Genomic DNA, 17996 nt, shown 5'->3' on the forward strand with positions numbered 1-17996 from the left:
TGATCCTGTTACGCTATAGTTAAGAGCCATAAAACTAGATGACGAATTATCTAAACCACTTTTTTAAAAACAGCTTTGTTGAGATACAATACCATAAAGTGCATCCATTTAAAATATGCAATTTTTATTTCTTTGAATGTCTGATCATAAATCATTTTCTTTGAATGTCTGATCAAATAATACTATACACATGCTTTAGTACAATCTAACTTTTAAAATAAATTTACATGTGGTAAAGAATGAGAGGAAAAAGGTGTTTTAGTTATTTCACAACTATTTTAACACAGGATTTATTTTCAGTTCTGGAATAAAATTGAATAACATTAATTTTAAGGTAAAGCCTGTAGATATACTTTTTTGAGACAATAAGCCTCTTTAATTAGTATATTTGTAAGCTACTCTTGCTATTTAGGTCACACCAATTTGCATAATACATTGTATATTTTATCAGACCTTGGCAGATAAAGTCAGTGAACTTTAGAAAGCCTCTATTATAGAACCTCCTGCTATGATAGATAATACTCAGAGTGGAGGTATTAAAAAAATAGCCAGAGAAAGTTGTAATTCTAATTACCAAACAGGTTATATTATATAATTTAGTTTCCCATTTAAAAGAGGAAAAAAAACACCCTTATATCTTAATTTATGGCTAAAAGTTGATGAGTGGTCTATAATTGTCCCTTATTAACTGACTGCTTCTCAAACTTGTCTACTGATTTGTTTCTTAAACTGTAAAGGAGAGAAAACCCAGAAATATCTAAGAGTAGAACTCTATCATTGGTCCTCCATATCAAATTAAAGCCTCACTTTATCGTGAATTCATGTGTATTTTACATTCCACTAATCAGGCATCATAAATCCAGCTCTCATCTTAAAAGATAAACTCTAGGACCAATCCATGGCCTTGTGTTTAAGGTTGCTGGATCCCACTTGGCCAACTGTGATTATGAGTCTTAGATCCAACGGTTTGAGAAATACCTGTGCATGTGTGTCCAGGTGTACCCAGAATCCTGACAGGAGGGAGACTTGAAAGAGAAGAGATTGCAGCATGGCCATTCCCCATGAGGGGGGTTCTTTCTCCTTTCCCTCTCTGTCTCTGTCTCTGTCTCTCTCTGTGAGCACAAATGCCCTGTGACAAATCATAAAACAGATATTTACGAAATTCTAAACTGTGAAGAATTAGACTCGAGGGACCAGTAGATGGTGTAATGGTTACATTGCTGGACTCCCACATAGTTGACAGCGATTCTAGTCCTGGACCTGGTAGCTTAAAAAACAAAAATCATACCACAGGGTCAGCAGGTGATATGGTTAAGGCACTGGACATTCTCACATGGCCAACCACGGTTCAAGTCCTAGACTTGGTAGCTTGCTTTCTCACTTTCCTTTGTTTGTCTCTCTGTGTCTCTCTCTGGTCAAATTAAAATGAATGAATAAATAAAAGCAAATAATTATATTTAAAAAAACTCACACTGGATACATGTGCATGTGTGCCCAAAACCCTAAGAGAAGAATGGAGAAAAAGGGATTACTGTGTGTCCATTCCTCCTGGGGAAGGTCTCCCACTTTCTGTCTCTCTGTCTCTCAGGCAAGCACATGTGCCCAATAGCAAAAAAAAAATCTCTCTCAAAAAAAAAAAAAAAGAAAAGAATTAGACTCAAAGAACATTTGAGTGTTTCTTCGTTTCTGAAATATGTTACATTCGTAACTGTTGATCTGTGGGCCAGTGACAGTCTATGATGGCATTTTTGTCCATCCGTAGTGAAATGAGAAAAATAAAGATCATGTATATTGTCTTTAATTACAAAATAGATGTATAAGGCTGCCTGCTGCCCTTTTTCAAAGTGTTCTCCTTTATTTGGTATATGAAAATGCATACTTAATTTCCCTTAGCACTGCCAGATTAAACTCCAGCAGGACTTTTTATAAATGACATTCTTATCAGGAAGGCATGAGGGTTTCATGATTCTCAATACCCTTACCCCCACCTGAACTATCTGACTTCTGGGTTCTGACGAACCAATTGGATATAAAATGACCTTTCATTTTAATTTGCATTTTTTGCATTATTTATAAACTTGTGTGCTCATATACTTGTTTAGCCATTTGGATTTTTCATTCTGCCAATTATTTATTGATATCTTTTGCCCCATTTTCCACTGGATGTCCTGATTTTTTATTTTTATTGATACATAGGAATTTCTTATATTCTAGATTAGGAGTCAACAAACTATGGCCTGCAGGCCAAATCCTACTTGCTACCAATTTTCCTAAGTAAAGTTCTATTGGAACACAGCTATATTCATTTATATATTGTCTATGACTGCTTTTGTGCCAAGTGACTGAGTTGAACAGTTACAGCAAAGCCCACAAAGCCTAAAATGCTTATTGGATTTTACAAGAACACAAAAGAACTCATGTTTCAAATATCAGTCTGTTTATACAACAATTCATGTTTGAAGACAATTAGTTTATTTACAGAATAGTCTATTTTCCAGGTATAAATCTCTTTTCCATTTTAGATGTTACAAATAATTTTTTCCAGTCTGTCACCCATCTGTAAATTTGTTTAACTTGCCAGAGGGCATGTGTGCTCACCAGACAGAGAGAGAAAAAGAGAAAGGGAGAAAACACCCACCACCACCCCCAAACAGGGCATGATCACATTGCAATCCTTTCTCCTCCATTTTTCCATTCTGTTGGGATTTTGAGCATGCACACATATGCGCCTGGCATGTTTTCTGTACACCAGGGCCAAGAATCAAACCATGCAGTTGGACATACGGGATCCACCTCCCTTAACCATCTGGCTATGGAGCTAGTCCCATCTGTAAATTTTATTTGTGATACCCTTTTTTGAACAAAGATTTTTAGTTTGATGTAGTCAAATCTGTAAGTCCTGTCTTTCCCCAAAGTCATGGTAGTATTCTATATTTTCTTCTATTTTCTTTAGAGTTGGAATTTCACAATGAGATCTTTAGTTTCTGGGATATCTGATATGAGGTGAGGAATCCAGGTTTATTTTTCTACATAGAATAAAATATCCTTAAAATAGACATAGTAGTTTTTGTTTGTTTGTTTGTTTGTTTTTTATAAGACTGTTAAACAGTTTATGTAAAGTTCTTAGTATGGTGCCTGGCAACTCAAGTTATTGTTAGCATTATGTCCTTAAGTTACTTATTTTCAGAATGCAAGATCATGACATAATTTGTCCTGATCTTTCAGTTCTCACTTGGTGTTAAATATCACTTCCTTTTGATGGGACCAGCAGTTAGCATAATAGCTATGTCGCTGGACTCCCACGTAGTCAACCATGGTTCAAGTCCCAGACCCGGTGGCTTGAACTCACGCCAGGCACATGTGCATACGTGCCCAAGATCCCAAGAGGAGAATGGAGGAGAAGGGATTGTGACATGACCATCCCCCTTGGGGGGTGATTTCTTGCTTTCTGTCTCTCTGTCTCTCTCTGTCTGTCTGGCGAGCACACGCACCCTATTGCAAAAACCTCTGAGAAAAAATATATCGCTTTCTTTTGGTATGCCTTTTAGATTTTCAGTGCCTCTGGTTTTGGTTGTCCAGAGCAGAGTACCCCAAACCCTGGGCCACAGACTGGTACTTGTCTGTAGCCTATTGGGCATCATGAGTGAAAATAAGATATTTCTTACATGTTTATTTTAATTTGCTGTTTCTTTGTCTAAGTAGAAAAGAATCTAAACTTTATTTTTTAAATGTTCTTTTTTATTTTTAAGGTGTGTTCTTTCATAGATTGTTTATCCATATACTTTTCCCATACTGCCTGCAGTGATTGTTACCTTCTTATCACTTATCATTGAGGGGTCACATTTTCACAAAGGGTGTACAAACATATTTGACCACACCTTAGCTTCTTTTACAGGTCCCTGACTTCTATACTTTATTCCTAGAATTCTTTTCTTGCCTTTCAATCACTTTATTTCCATCCTTTAATGGTTTCTAATTTGCTTTCTAGGCTTTGTGTATAACCAGAAATCCAGAATGGGAGGTAGCACTTTGTAATGTACAATACATTCACATCTCCAGTTTAGGGCATCCCTTTTCTATCATGGAAATAAATATCTAGGAAAAGAAGTTGTTAATCAGGAGTTTGCTTGAGAGGTATAGAATTAGAAGAAGAGATAGCTAATGTGATTATTTTGGCCTCCATAGAAAAATACTTTTTGGGCCAGCCTGTGGCCTGGTGGTTAAGGCAGCCATATCCCACATGTGGTTCAAGTCCCAAACACAGGGCTTGAGAAACATGACAGATGCATGTGCATATGTGCCCCAAATCCCACAGAGAGAGAGAGAAATGGAAGAGAAGGCATTGCAGTGTGACCATTCCCTGTGAGGAGTGCTTTCTCCTCCACCTCCCCCCCATCTCTCTGTCTCCAACAAATGTATATACCCTGTAGCCCCCCCAAAAAATGAAAAATTCTTTCTTACTAGCAGAGATGTACAATTATTATAAAAAACATGAAATGAAAGTAATTTGTAATTTATTGGAAAGATAGGATTATATTGTATATTAACTGAAGCTGCTGTTTAAACTTGATGATATATTGCAAATATTTTCCCATGTTATTAATATACTAATATTATTTCTTTTCTTTTTATAATTGCCAGAGGGTGTATACACTCACCAGAGAGAGAGAAATCACACCCAATGAAACGTGGTCATGCTGTAGTCCTCCCCCTCCATTTCTCTTATTGTGTTAGGACCCCAGACACATGTACGCACATGTATCCAGTGTGTTCCTCAAACTACCAGATCTGGGACTTGAACCACAGTTGGCCATGTGGGATCCAGCTCCCCATGCCCAGTGCACAACTGTTACACTATGGGGCCAGCTCTCTAGTGTTCTTTCAATGACCTTATATTGCACTATTGAATACGCCATAATTTAATCAACCTGTATTGTTTCCAGTTTTGCAGTATTATAAATAAAATTGTTAGGAACATCTTTATAATTAGACCTTTTTGCATGTTTATGATATTTTGGATAATTCTAAAAACTCTTAGGAAAACCCTAGAGGAAATATTACTATAATGAAGTATGGATAAATTTAATAAATATGTACATATTGCCTGGCTGAATTTAATTTTTGTTTTTTAAAGTCTTGCCATAGGGCATGTATGCTCACTGGAGAGAGACAGAGGGAAAGTGAGAAATCACCCCCTAGGGGCGACAGCCATGCCACAATCCCTTCTTCTCTATTCTCCTCTCAGGATTTTGGATACACATGCACATGTACCCAGTATGATTTTCGAGTCACCGGATCCAGGACTTAAACCGTAGTCAGCCACACACCACCTGCTGGCTCCTATTTTTTTTTAATTGCCAGAGGGCATGTGCCCTTGCCAGAGAGAGAAAGAGAGATGGGGGAGTGGAGGGGAAATACCCTTCAGATAGGATGTGGTCTTGCTGCAGTCTCTTACCCTGTTGGGATTTGGGACATGCATGACATATGCCTGGTGTGTTTTTCAAGACACCAGGACTAGGATTCAAACAGCAGTTAGCCATGTGGGATCTGGCACCCGTAACCACTCAGCCAAGAGTAGGCTATGCATTTAACTTTTTCTGTTAATTGCGTATGCAAAAATGGGATCTAGTTTTAATTTGCATTTCTTTGATTAGAAAAAAGGGTGAACATTTTAAACTATATTCATGGGCCATTATATTTTAGTTTATCTACATCCTTTTTCCATTTTTCATGGCAGTGATTTTTTTCTTAATGCTTTTCCTCATAAGCACAGCTGTACTGTTAGACATTTTACATGTGAATATATTAAAATTTCATTTCAGTATAATGCTTATTTGATGTTCTCATGTCATGGTCCATCAGTCATTACCTAAAGTTTTCTACCTATGGTAATGTGTTTTGAAAGTCATCCTTGGGACCAGCAGTTAGCGTAATGGCTATGTCGCTGGACTCCCATGTGGTCGACCGTGGTTCGCGTCCTGGACCCAGTGGCTTAAAACTCACGCTGGGCGCATGTGCGTGCGTGCCCAAGATCCCAAGAGGAGAATGGAGGAGAAGGGATTGCGGCGTGGCCATCCCCCTAGGGGGTGATTTCTCGCTTTCTGTCTCTGTCTCTCTCTGCCTGTCTGGCGAGCGCACACGCCCTATAGCAAAAAGCTCTCCAAAAAAAAAAAAAAAAAAAAAAGAAAAGAAAAGAAAGTCATCCTCACTCCAAGATTTTATGGATATTTACAAACATTTTCTTATAATAATTTTATGATTTAGTTTTTTCAGACATTTAAGTCTTTAACCCACATGTAATGTATTTTGGTATTGGCACAAAGCAGGGATATATCCTTTTGTTTTCTTTTCCCTAAGTGATGAACCAGTTGTTCAAAAGATATGGTTTGGGGAACCAGCAGTTAGCGTAATGGCTATGTTGCTGGACTCCCACGTAGTCGACCATGGTTCACGTCCCAGACCCGGTGTCTTACACTCACGCTGGGCGCGTGTGCCCCAGATCCTGAGTGGAGAATGGAGGAGAAGAGATTGCGGCGTGACCATCCCCCCTGGGGGGTGATTTCTCGCTTTCTGTCTCTATGTCTCTGTCTGTCTGGCGAGCGCACGCGCCCTATAGCGAAAATCACTCTAAAAAAAAAAAAAGATATGGTTTGTCTTAAGTAATATTTCCTAACAGTCAAGGAGATCATAAGTCTTCTTGCTTAGGAGAGAATAAATACATTAAGTGAAATTACCCCTCATTTGAAAAATCATTTTCACTTATATATGAGGCAACTATTTATTATTTTACCTTTTCAATTCAATAATACAATGAAGTGAGTATATATCTAATGCATTTTCATTGACTGGAGTGCTTACCTCATTTTATTTTCCTTAAAGTGTTTTTATTTTTTATGGAAATAGTGTTTTTCATTTCCAAACAATATAGGTTATCAATCTGGAGATTTTCCCCAAAGTATTATCTGAAAGTACTATTTTTATAACTTCTTAATTGAAATCTTTTTTTGCTTCATAGATTTTTTTCAAGCTTTAATTCCTCCATGGATTTTTAATATTAGTCTTTAAAGTTTTTTTTAAAAGTCTGTCTTTGGAACAGATGTCCTGATTTTAAAGTAAGTATTTTATCTTCATCTGTTTTAGGTATATAATGCTTAATTATGGAACGTGGCATTCTCTGATTACTTGTTCAAATACATGCATTAACTTTTATTGTCATAATTTAAATCATGAAAATAGGGGGTAATGAAGATACTACGAATTTGTATTTTATTTCTTACACAATTTTACCAATTTTTTCTATTCATAATAAATGATCACTTTAAAAAAATTTGTGTGCTTATTTTTCTCATTTAAAATGCTTGTCTTGTGAGCTCATTGTAGTTGGTTTTTAAACTTGCCCATTTTTAAAGTATGACTCATAAATATGTCACACTAAAAAATACTTAGTGGATAAAAATGTTTTTATTTCTCTTGCCCGTGCCCATTTTTAATCAGTAGAACTGATAGATAACCTTTCATTCATTTAATAAATATTTATTGCACACTTAATTATGTGCTAGGCAGTATTCTAGGGTCTGAAGATATAGCAGTAAATAAGACAATTGTTCTCTTTTATATTTTGTAAGAAAAAGAATACCATTTATTTTTAAACCAATAAATATATTCTGAGCACTACTAAGTGTAGCAAGTATAGAGTGGCAAAAGATGAAGCTAAGAAGATTAGCAGATGCCAAGTCTTAGAAATATGTTGAGAAGGGCCATGTGGTGGCACAGCAATAATGCAACTGGTACCACAGGGGAAAGGTTCTGGGTTTGCATCCTGGAACCTCCCTGAGTATGCCAGGTGTTTGTGTATATGCTTGTAATTCAGGCTAACTTGAGGCTAGGGGTAGATTGTGGCCTCAAGACCCTGTCAGGGGTGCTGTGTCTCTTTCTCCCACTAATGGAATAAATAAATAAACTTTAAAGGAGAGAGAGAGAGGAAGAGTCCTAGCCAGATGGCACAGTTATTAGCAAACTAAACTACAATGCTGGAAGCCACATGGCCAACTGCAGGTTCAGATTTCCAGGTCATCCTGAAAATGCGCTGGGCAGTTCTATGAATGCCAGGATCCTAGAGAGCTGGAGGGCTGAGGAAGGGGAATCACCATATGATAAGACCGTGTCGAGGGTGCCCTCTTTCTCTCTCATGTACTATTATGAAGAAAATAAACTAAAAAAAAATTTATTAAAGTGTGCAGATTTCAGCTTCATCACAAATGAGTCACTGAAATGTCTAAGCAAGAGTACCATAATTAGATTTGCATTTTGGATGGATCCCCTTGGCTGGGACTAAATCATAGATAGGAAAAAAGCCTGTCTAGCAACAAAAGAAGTTTGTTAGGAGACTACTTCCATAATCTTTGGCTAGAGATGACGATAATGTAGAACAGAGTGATGGCAGTAGGGACCCAAGAAGAGAAGAAAACAGACTTGGAAGTAGAATCTACTGTGTTTAATGGTGCAGATTCAGCTCAAGAAGGAGTCAAGAATGCAATTAAGGGTCAGCAGGTGGCATGGTGGTTGAGGCACTGAACTATCCACATAGCCAGCTGTGGTTTGAATCCCAGACCTGGTGGCTTTTTTTCTTACTTTCTCTCTTTCTCTGGTGGCTACACTGGCCTATAGCAGACTTTTAAAACTAATGCTACTATGCAGTTTATTCTAGATGGGAAACCACATTTTGTATGTTGTGATGATGCTCAGGGAATGAAGGTAAATTAATTTAAAAAAATTTCAGGAGAAAAAAAGAACACTAAAACTGCTCTTATCAAAATTTTAAAAAAATTGCGTATTTGATGACTGCAGGTACTACTTTATAGTATGTTCATTCTACTCACTGAGGTTTATGCCTAAAGTCAGACTTGGGTTCGTGGATATGTATATATCAGCTGTGCTAGCTATTGAAAATATTTAGACTAATTAAGTTCATTAGTAAATCAGTTAAATGGGGGGAAAGGCATAGAAAGCAACCATGGATACCAGAGACAATGTAGGAGGAGGGTGGGACATGGCAGAGGGTGAGGGGTAGGGAATCAAGGATTGCTATATATAAAGACATAAGTGGAAAATTATTTGTTGGTAAAATGTATGTTGATGTGCTTGATTGAGCCAATATACAGTATATTCTGGATGTAAAATTCATTTTGTATGCTGTAATGATGTATAGTGAATTAATGTAAAAGAAATAAAGAAAAGGAAAAAATAATAATGCTACTAATAAATAAAACTAAGTAAATACTTCTTAAAAAATACAATTAAGTGATGGCAATACCATTACCTAAGCTAAGGATCTAAAGAAAGGGAGCAGTTCAATCTGGAACTTTTGAGTTTGAGTGCCTGACAGACTTCCAAATGGAGCTGGCATGTAGGCAGTTTGGAACTCAGGAGAAATTATCTGGAGGTACCACCAGCATTTACATCAAAAATAAAAGAAATACAGGAAGAGGAAACTGAAAAGGAGCTTCTGAAAATTAGGAAGGGGACCAGCAGATGGCATAATGGCTACATTGCTGGACTCCCACGTAGTCGATCACAATTCGAGTCCCAGACCCAGTGGCTTGAAACTCAGGCTGAGCGCATGTGCATGCATGCCCAAGATCCTGAGAGGAGAATAGAGAAGGGATTGCAGCATGCCCCCCAGGGGATTTCTCGCTCTCTGTCCTCTCTCTCTGAGTCTGTCTCTTTGGTGAGTGTGTGCACCCTATTGCAAAAATCTCTCTCAAAACAAAAAATTAAGAAAGACACAAAAGAGTAGAATTACACAAAGGAATAAGAACGTGTTGGGACCAGCAGTTAGCGTAATGGCTATGATGATGATGCTGGACTTCCATATAGTTGACCATGGTTCGCGTCTCAGACCCCGTGGCTTAAAACTCACACTGGATGCGTGTGCGTGCCCAAGATCCCAAGAGGAGAAAGGAGGAGAAGGGATTGTGACATGGCCATCCCCCCTGGGGGGGTGATTTTTCACTTTCTGTCTCTCTGTCTCTGGCGAGCGCACACGCCCTATAGCAAAAACCTCTCCAAGAAAATAAACGTGTCAAGAAGAACTGAATGGCAATAATATGAGATGTTGCTGACAGAGAAGTGCCATAGGATAAGATCTGAAAAGCATTTGAGGTATCCAGCAGAAGAGGTCATAGCTTATCTTCAGGGAACAGCCCTGGTGCAGCAGGGAAACTTGAGTCAGCTTGGAGTGAATGGTGTAGTAGTTTAGGTATGTGAAGAAGAGACTGCAAATACAGGAAATGCCAATAATAAGTTTTACTTGGGAGGCTAGGAGGTGGAGCAGTGGTAACACATATGAACCCACATGGGAAAAGTTCTAGGTTCACATCCTGGGACCTCCCTGAGCACACTGGGCATGTAGGTGTGCCTGTGATCCCAGCCAGCTGAGACCGGGTAGATTATGACATGAAGATGCTATTGGGGGTATATCTCTCTTTCTAACTCTCAAGAAATAAATAAAAGAGGGCAGGCTGTGTGGCTTGGTTGAGGCAGCCCAGTCCCCACATAGCCAAACACACAGTTTGAGTCCTAGTCTTGGCAGCTTGAGACACATGCTAGGTGTGTGCATGTGCATGCCCAAAATTCTAAAAGGAAGGAGAAATGGAGACGGTATTGTGGCATGACCATGTCCTATGGGAGGTGCTCTCTTCTCTCCTCTCTCTCTCTCTGGCAAACACATGCAATCTCTAGCAAAAAGTAAAAAAAAAAAAAAAAAAAAGGAAAAAACAGGAAGAAGAAGAAGAAGAAGGAGAAGAAGAAGAAGAAGAAGAAAGGTGGTGAATTTGGAAGGAGAGGGTGACTCCAATATGGGATCCAGTGACGGATGTAGAAGTTGTTACCGTTTTTGCAATGGGAGCCATACGCATGTTTTTGGTGCCGAATGGATAGAGCCTAAGAGAATGTCATCAAGGGATGACATGGGATCCAGAGCCCAAGTGCAGTGGTAGCCTTTGTTAAAAGGGACGCCCTTCTAAGAGGGGGTAAAGAGGAAAAAAAAATGGTGCGGGCCTGGTTGTCTCTGGGTTTGATGGAGAACGTCACAGAAGAAAGGAATGGCTAAACTTTTTTTTTTTTTTTTTTAGAAGATTTTTTTTTAAGGGGGGGGGGCACAGAGAGAGACATAGAGACAGAAAGTGAGAAATCATCCCCCAGGGGGGATGGTCACGCCGCAAGCCCTTGTCCTCCATTCTCCTCTCGGGATCTTGGGCACACACGCACAAGTGACCGGTATGAGTTTAAGCCAACAGATCCGGGACGCGAACCGCGGTTGACTACAGGGGAGTCCAGCGCCATAGCCATTACGCTAACTGCTGGTCCCAGGAATGGCTAAACTTTTTTTTTTTTTTTGAGAAGTTTTTGCTATAGGGCGCGTGCGCTCACCAGAAAGACAGAGACAGACAGCGAGAAATCACCCCCCAGGGGGGATGGCCACGCCGCAATCCCTTGTCCTCCATTCTCCTCTCGGGATCTTGGGCACACACGCACAAGTGACCGGTATGAGTTTAAGCCAACAGATCCGGGACGCGAACCGCGGTTGACTACAGGGGAGTCCAGCGCCATAGCCATTACGCTAACTGCTGGTCCCAGGAATGGCTAAACTTTTTTTTTTTTTTTGAGAAGTTTTTGCTATAGGGCGCGTGCGCTCACCAGAAAGACAGAGACAGACAGCGAGAAATCACCCCCCAGGGGGGATGGCCACGCCGCAATCCCTTGTCCTCCATTCTCCTCTCGGGATCTTGGGCACACACGCACAAGTGACCGGTATGAGTTTAAGCCAACAGATCCGGGACGCGAACCGCGGTTGACTACAGGGGAGTCCAGCGCCATAGCCATTACGCTAACTGCTGGTCCCAGGAATGGCTAAACTTTTTTTTTTTTTTTGAGAAGTTTTTGCTATAGGGCGCGTGCGCTCACCAGAAAGACAGAGACAGACAGCGAGAAATCACCCCCCAGGGGGGATGGCCACGCCGCAATCCCTTGTCCTCCATTCTCCTCTCGGGATCTTGGGCACACACGCACAAGTGACCGGTATGAGTTTAAGCCAACAGATCCGGGACGCGAACCGCGGTTGACTACAGGGGAGTCCAGCGCCATAGCCATTACGCTAACTGCTGGTCCCAGGAATGGCTAAACTTTTTTTTTTTTTTTGAGAAGTTTTTGCTATAGGGCGCGTGCGCTCACCAGAAAGACAGAGACAGACAGCGAGAAATCACCCCCCAGGGGGGATGGCCACGCCGCAATCCCTTGTCCTCCATTCTCCTCTCGGGATCTTGGGCACACACGCACAAGTGACCGGTATGAGTTTAAGCCAACAGATCCGGGACGCGAACCGCGGTTGACTACAGGGGAGTCCAGCGCCATAGCCATTACGCTAACTGCTGGTCCCAGGAATGGCTAAACTTTTTTTTTTTTTTTGAGAAGTTTTTGCTATAGGGCGCGTGCGCTCACCAGAAAGACAGAGACAGACAGCGAGAAATCACCCCCCAGGGGGGATGGCCACGCCGCAATCCCTTGTCCTCCATTCTCCTCTCGGGATCTTGGGCACACACGCACAAGTGACCGGTATGAGTTTAAGCCAACAGATCCGGGACGCGAACCGCGGTTGACTACAGGGGAGTCCAGCGCCATAGCCATTACGCTAACTGCTGGTCCCAGGAATGGCTAAACTTTTTTTTTTTTTTTGAGAAGTTTTTGCTATAGGGCGCGTGCGCTCACCAGAAAGACAGAGACAGACAGCGAGAAATCACCCCCCAGGGGGGATGGCCACGCCGCAATCCCTTGTCCTCCATTCTCCTCTCGGGATCTTGGGCACACACGCACAAGTGACCGGTATGAGTTTAAGCCAACAGATCCGGGACGCGAACCGCGGTTGACTACAGGGGAGTCCAGCGCCATAGCCATTACGCTAACTGCTGGTCCCAGGAATGGCTAAACTTTTTTTTTTTTTTTGAGAAGTTTTTGCTATAGGGCGCGTGCGCTCACCAGAAAGACAGAGACAGACAGCGAGAAATCACCCCCCAGGGGGGATGGCCACGCCGCAATCCCTTGTCCTCCATTCTCCTCTCGGGATCTTGGGCACACACGCACAAGTGACCGGTATGAGTTTAAGCCAACAGATCCGGGACGCGAACCGCGGTTGACTACAGGGGAGTCCAGCGCCATAGCCATTACGCTAACTGCTGGTCCCAGGAATGGCTAAACTTTTTTTTTTTTTTTGAGAAGTTTTTGCTATAGGGCGCGTGCGCTCACCAGAAAGACAGAGACAGACAGCGAGAAATCACCCCCCAGGGGGGATGGCCACGCCGCAATCCCTTGTCCTCCATTCTCCTCTCGGGATCTTGGGCACACACGCACAAGTGACCGGTATGAGTTTAAGCCAACAGATCCGGGACGCGAACCGCGGTTGACTACAGGGGAGTCCAGCGCCATAGCCATTACGCTAACTGCTGGTCCCAGGAATGGCTAAACTTTGAAAAAAAGAAAAGCATGTGTTTCTCCTTACTGTCCTTTCTCACACTTCTAGAAAGTCATTGTTCTTGGTGTGTCGTCTGCATCACCCCACCTCATATAAGCCTCAAAATTTTACCACCTTCTAAAGTCACATTTCCTTGTGAACTCCCATGCCTACCTTACACAATTAAATCTGTTTCTCTTGATAATCTGCCTTTTATCTGTTTAATTTGCTGGCCTCCAGGACTGGCCTAAGAGGGTAGAGGAAAAGTTTTTCCTCCTTGACAGAGTAAAGGGACACGATATTTGATGCTTACTCTCAGATGGTTCAAAGAGAGATAACAAAGTAAACAACAAAATGTTAAGTTTTTTGATCTGGGTAAAGGGTATGAAGATGTTTTTTGTACTCTTCTTAAGACTTTTGTTTGAAAATACTTCAAAAAAATGAAGCGATAGTCTTAAAAAGAACCAGCATCTGCATTTATTGATCATGTAGATCAAATTTTAAAAATTTTCTGTTTTATTCTATTTTAAATGTCAGCACCACTTTATGTGTTAACTTTCTCTGAGTAGAAAGAATGAGGAAAGACAGAGCTGCTTTTCAGGTTTGGGCGAATTCAATCTCTGTGTTATCATTTCTTCCTCTTCAAACTTATATAAGATGAGATGAGCACATAGTAGGGACTCAATAAACGTTAGTTCCTATGAAACCCTCCCTCATTGCCCTCATGATAACAGTTTATTTTGTATCACATCATGCATTTAGCTAAATGGCTCTTTTTTTTTCTTTTTCTTTTTTTCTTTAGTTTGCCATAGGGTATGTGCACTTGACAGAGAGAGACAGAGAGAAAGAGAGGAAGAGAGCACTCCCTAATGGGACATAGTCCTGCCACAGTGCCTCCTCCATTTCTCCATTCTGTCAGTATTTGAGGCAAACAAACACACACAGCATGTTTTTCAAGCCATCAATGTCAGGATTCAAACTGTACAACTGACCATATGGGATCCAGCTCCCCTAACCATTAGGCCATGAAGCTATTCCCTAACGGGCTTTTTCATTACAGTAGTTTGAATTCTCCTACTAACCTACAAGTTAAGTTACCGTTTTCTCTACCTTATAGGTGAGGATGTATGATAACTTTAAATGGCTTGACTAAGACCACACCATCAATAGAAATACTAGGATTAGAACTCATGTTTTTTGAGCCCCAAGTTGTGTTTTTTTATGTTACACCACAATTTGATATTTCTTTTTCGAAAATGTTTTATTTTGTTTTTGGACAGAGGGCATGTGCACTCACCAGGGAAAAACAGAAAGCACCTCTCAATGGGACGTGGTTACACTGCAATCCCTTCTCCACTTCTCCATCCTACTGAGATTTGGAACACACATTTACATACACACCCAGTGTGTTTTCCAAGCCACAGGGGCCAGGATTCGATCCATATAGTTGTGTGGGTTCCAACTCCCTTAACCACCAGCCCAGGGAGCTGACCCTTTTTTTTTTCCTTTTTATTTATTTATTTCCTGAAAGAAAGAGACAGACAGGTATCCCCAACAGTGTCTTCACACTATGGTCTACCCCCCACCCTCAGCCAGCCAGGATCATGTGCATACTCAGGCCTCACATATACAGGGAGACCTTGGGATGGGACTCCGGGCCCTTCCCATGTGGTTTTAGCATGATGTAATACTGCATTACCACTGTGTCACCGTGGCTGGCCTCAAGTATTTTTTTTAAGTTTATTTATTAATTTTTTCCGTAAATAGAGAGAGAGAGCACGCTCAATCAGGATCCACCCCTCCCTTCACCTAGCCCCAGTTTATGGACACATATGTGCCTGGCATACTCAGGGAGGTCTCCAGACATGAACCTGCATCCTTCCCTTTTTGGTCAGTCTCACAGATCATCATCACACTTGACCAATGTGCAACCATTCAATCCCCTCAAGGGTTTTTTAAAATTTTAAATATACATAACATTTACCACCTTAACTAGTTTCAAAAGTAGAGCTCAGTGAATTAAGTGCATTCATTCTTGTTTTTTTGTGTGTGGGTTTTTTTGTTTTGTTGAGAGGTTTTTGCTATAAGGTTCGTGCACTCGCCAGAAAGAGAGAGAGAGACAGAGGGACAGAAAGCGAGAAATCACCCCCCAGAGGGGATGGCCATGCCGCAATTCCTTCTCCTCTATTCTCCTCTAGGGATCTTGGGCACGCATGCACACTCACCGAGCATGATTTTAAGGCACCGGGTCCGGGACTCAAACTGCAGTTGACTACATGGGAGTCCAGTGACATAGCCATTACTCTAACTGCTGATCCCAGTGCATTCATTTTTGGGCAAACATCACCACCATCTCCAGAATATTTTCATCATGTAAAACAACTCTGTATCCATTAAACAATCTCTCATACCCCACTCCTCCAGCTCTTGACAATCATTCTGCTTTCTGTCTCTATGAATTTGACTACTCTAGGTACCACATATACTTGGAATCATACAGTATTTGTCCTTTTGTGATCGACTCACTTCATTTAGCATAATAATGCTAAGTTTCATCCATGTTATAGTGTGTCTTAAGTTTTTATATACATATATATCATGTAAAACCTCATGTATCCTGTTTCCTTTCCTGGTTTATAAACTCCTTAAGGGCTGAGACACTGTGCTTTCACTTGGTATTGCCCATATAGTTCATAACAGTGCTCGACGACTTCTCTTGAATGGATGGACATAGGCAACTCTAAAGTCGAAGATAATCCCTCTGTTATACTTTGTGCACTCCAATTTCATCCCCAGTCTCAGCTATTTGAGACAAGAAGATGGATGAGCATAACTGTTGTTTCTACTATTGCAAAGGGACCAAGGAAAATAAGACAAATTGAGAAGAGTCTCCAGTTAGAAGCATACTAGACATGTAATATGAGATGAGTGAGAGTTTGGTCATTTTTTTTTTCTCCTATGAGAAAAATAAAAGAGATTTACCATTTTATTGTAAGAATGAACTTTTCGGAGATAGATCAATCCTTGGTGTCATCTGAGTATGCTGGAGATGTATTTGCCTTGTCACGCTATTTTTTTTCCCAAGACAGATTTTTACTGTGGGGTGCGTGCACTTGCCAGAGAGACAGAGACAGACAGAGAACGAGAAATCACACCCCCAGGGGATGGTCATTGCTGCAGTCCCCTCTCATCCTTTCTCCTCTCGGGATTTTGGGCATGCCCGCACATGCGCCCAGGGTGAGTTTTTTTTTTTTTTTTTTTTTGAGAGTTTTTTGCTATAGGGCGCGTGCGCTCGCTAGACAGACAGAGAGAGACAGAGAGACAGAAAGCGAGAAATCATCCCCCAGGGGTAATGGCCATGCCGCAATCCCTTCTCCTCCATTCTCCTCTTGGGATCTTGGGCACGCACACACATGCGCCCGGTGTGAGTTTTAAGCCACCAAGCCCGGGACGCAAAACGCAGTCGACTACGTGGGAGTCCAGCAACATAGCCATTACAGTAACTGCTGATCCCATGCCTGGCATGAGTTTTAAGCTGCTGGGTCCTGAATTCGAACCATGCTTGACTGCATGGGAGTCCGGTGTCATAATCATTATGCCATCTGCTGGTCCCTTGTCATGCTATTTGATTGTTATATGATTCCTGTAAACCTTAAAGGATAAGAAGGAAAAATGAGGCAAACATTTGGGGTCCACTAGTGTCTTTTAGAAAATGAAGACTTGTGGATCCCTTTCTCACTAGCATATTTATTCCTCTACCTCTTTGAAGCAGTGAAACTCCTAGGTCAAACCTGGCCTCAGAACCCAGAGGGAAATGGCCAGGTCAGGGGCAGCTCCAGGAAATTCAAAGACCTGCATCTCTTTGTCTTGTAGGAACTGATGCTAGACCACATGACCCTGGTCCCACTCCTCAGCAGAACGTTCAAGGAGCATGTCTGGAATATGGAGGCTACTTGTTTCCAGGAAGAAAGTCTACACATCGATCAACCTGTGTCTGCTTCAAGCAAAGGCGCCCATAAGTGTATTCACTTTGTTTTGTAACCATCAACACCATCTTTCTCTAGAATTTTTTCATCATGCAGAAATGCAACTCAAAGAATTCAACCCAACTGTTTCTGAGTGAGCATCTCTAGTACAGTTTGGAGGGTAGTGGTATGAAACAGATTCCAAATGAAATAACGAGGTAGCCTGAGAAGTAAAGTTGTTTAATATTCTAAAGGCTTTCCCTCTCTATGTCTATGAAAACCCAATGAGCACATCTTTTTGAACATGCAATGTCTGTGGAGAGAAGGCAACATGGATCTCAAAGGATCGTCCTTCCTTACAAGAAGGAACATTAAGTTGGCTTTTATCTTTTTTTTTTTTTTTGAGAGAGGTTTTTTCGCTATAGGGTGTGTGCGCTCGCCAGACAGAGACAGAGAGACAGAAAGCGGTAAATCACCCCCTAGGGGGAGATGGCCACGCTGCAATCCCTTCTCCATTCTCCTCTCGG

At 41.3% G+C, this 17996-nt stretch overlaps 1 protein-coding gene across 1 annotated transcript in view; it reads left to right on the forward strand.

The window, feature by feature from the left end:
• MBTPS2 (membrane bound transcription factor peptidase, site 2) overlaps window positions 1-17791 on the forward strand; it is a 59687-nt gene extending 41896 nt beyond the window's left edge. Inside the window, exon 12 of the mRNA XM_014587119.2 lies at window positions 17378-17791. The gene's annotated coding sequence lies outside the window, so the exon portion shown is untranslated. The remainder of the gene's footprint in view (window positions 1-17377) is intronic.
• The last annotated feature ends 205 nt before the right edge of the window (window positions 17792-17996 follow it).

The sequence above is a fragment of the Tupaia chinensis genome, unplaced genomic scaffold (genome assembly GCF_000334495.1).
Source record: "Tupaia chinensis unplaced genomic scaffold, TupChi_1.0 Scaffold000184_1, whole genome shotgun sequence".
NCBI lineage: Eukaryota > Metazoa > Chordata > Mammalia > Scandentia > Tupaiidae > Tupaia > Tupaia belangeri.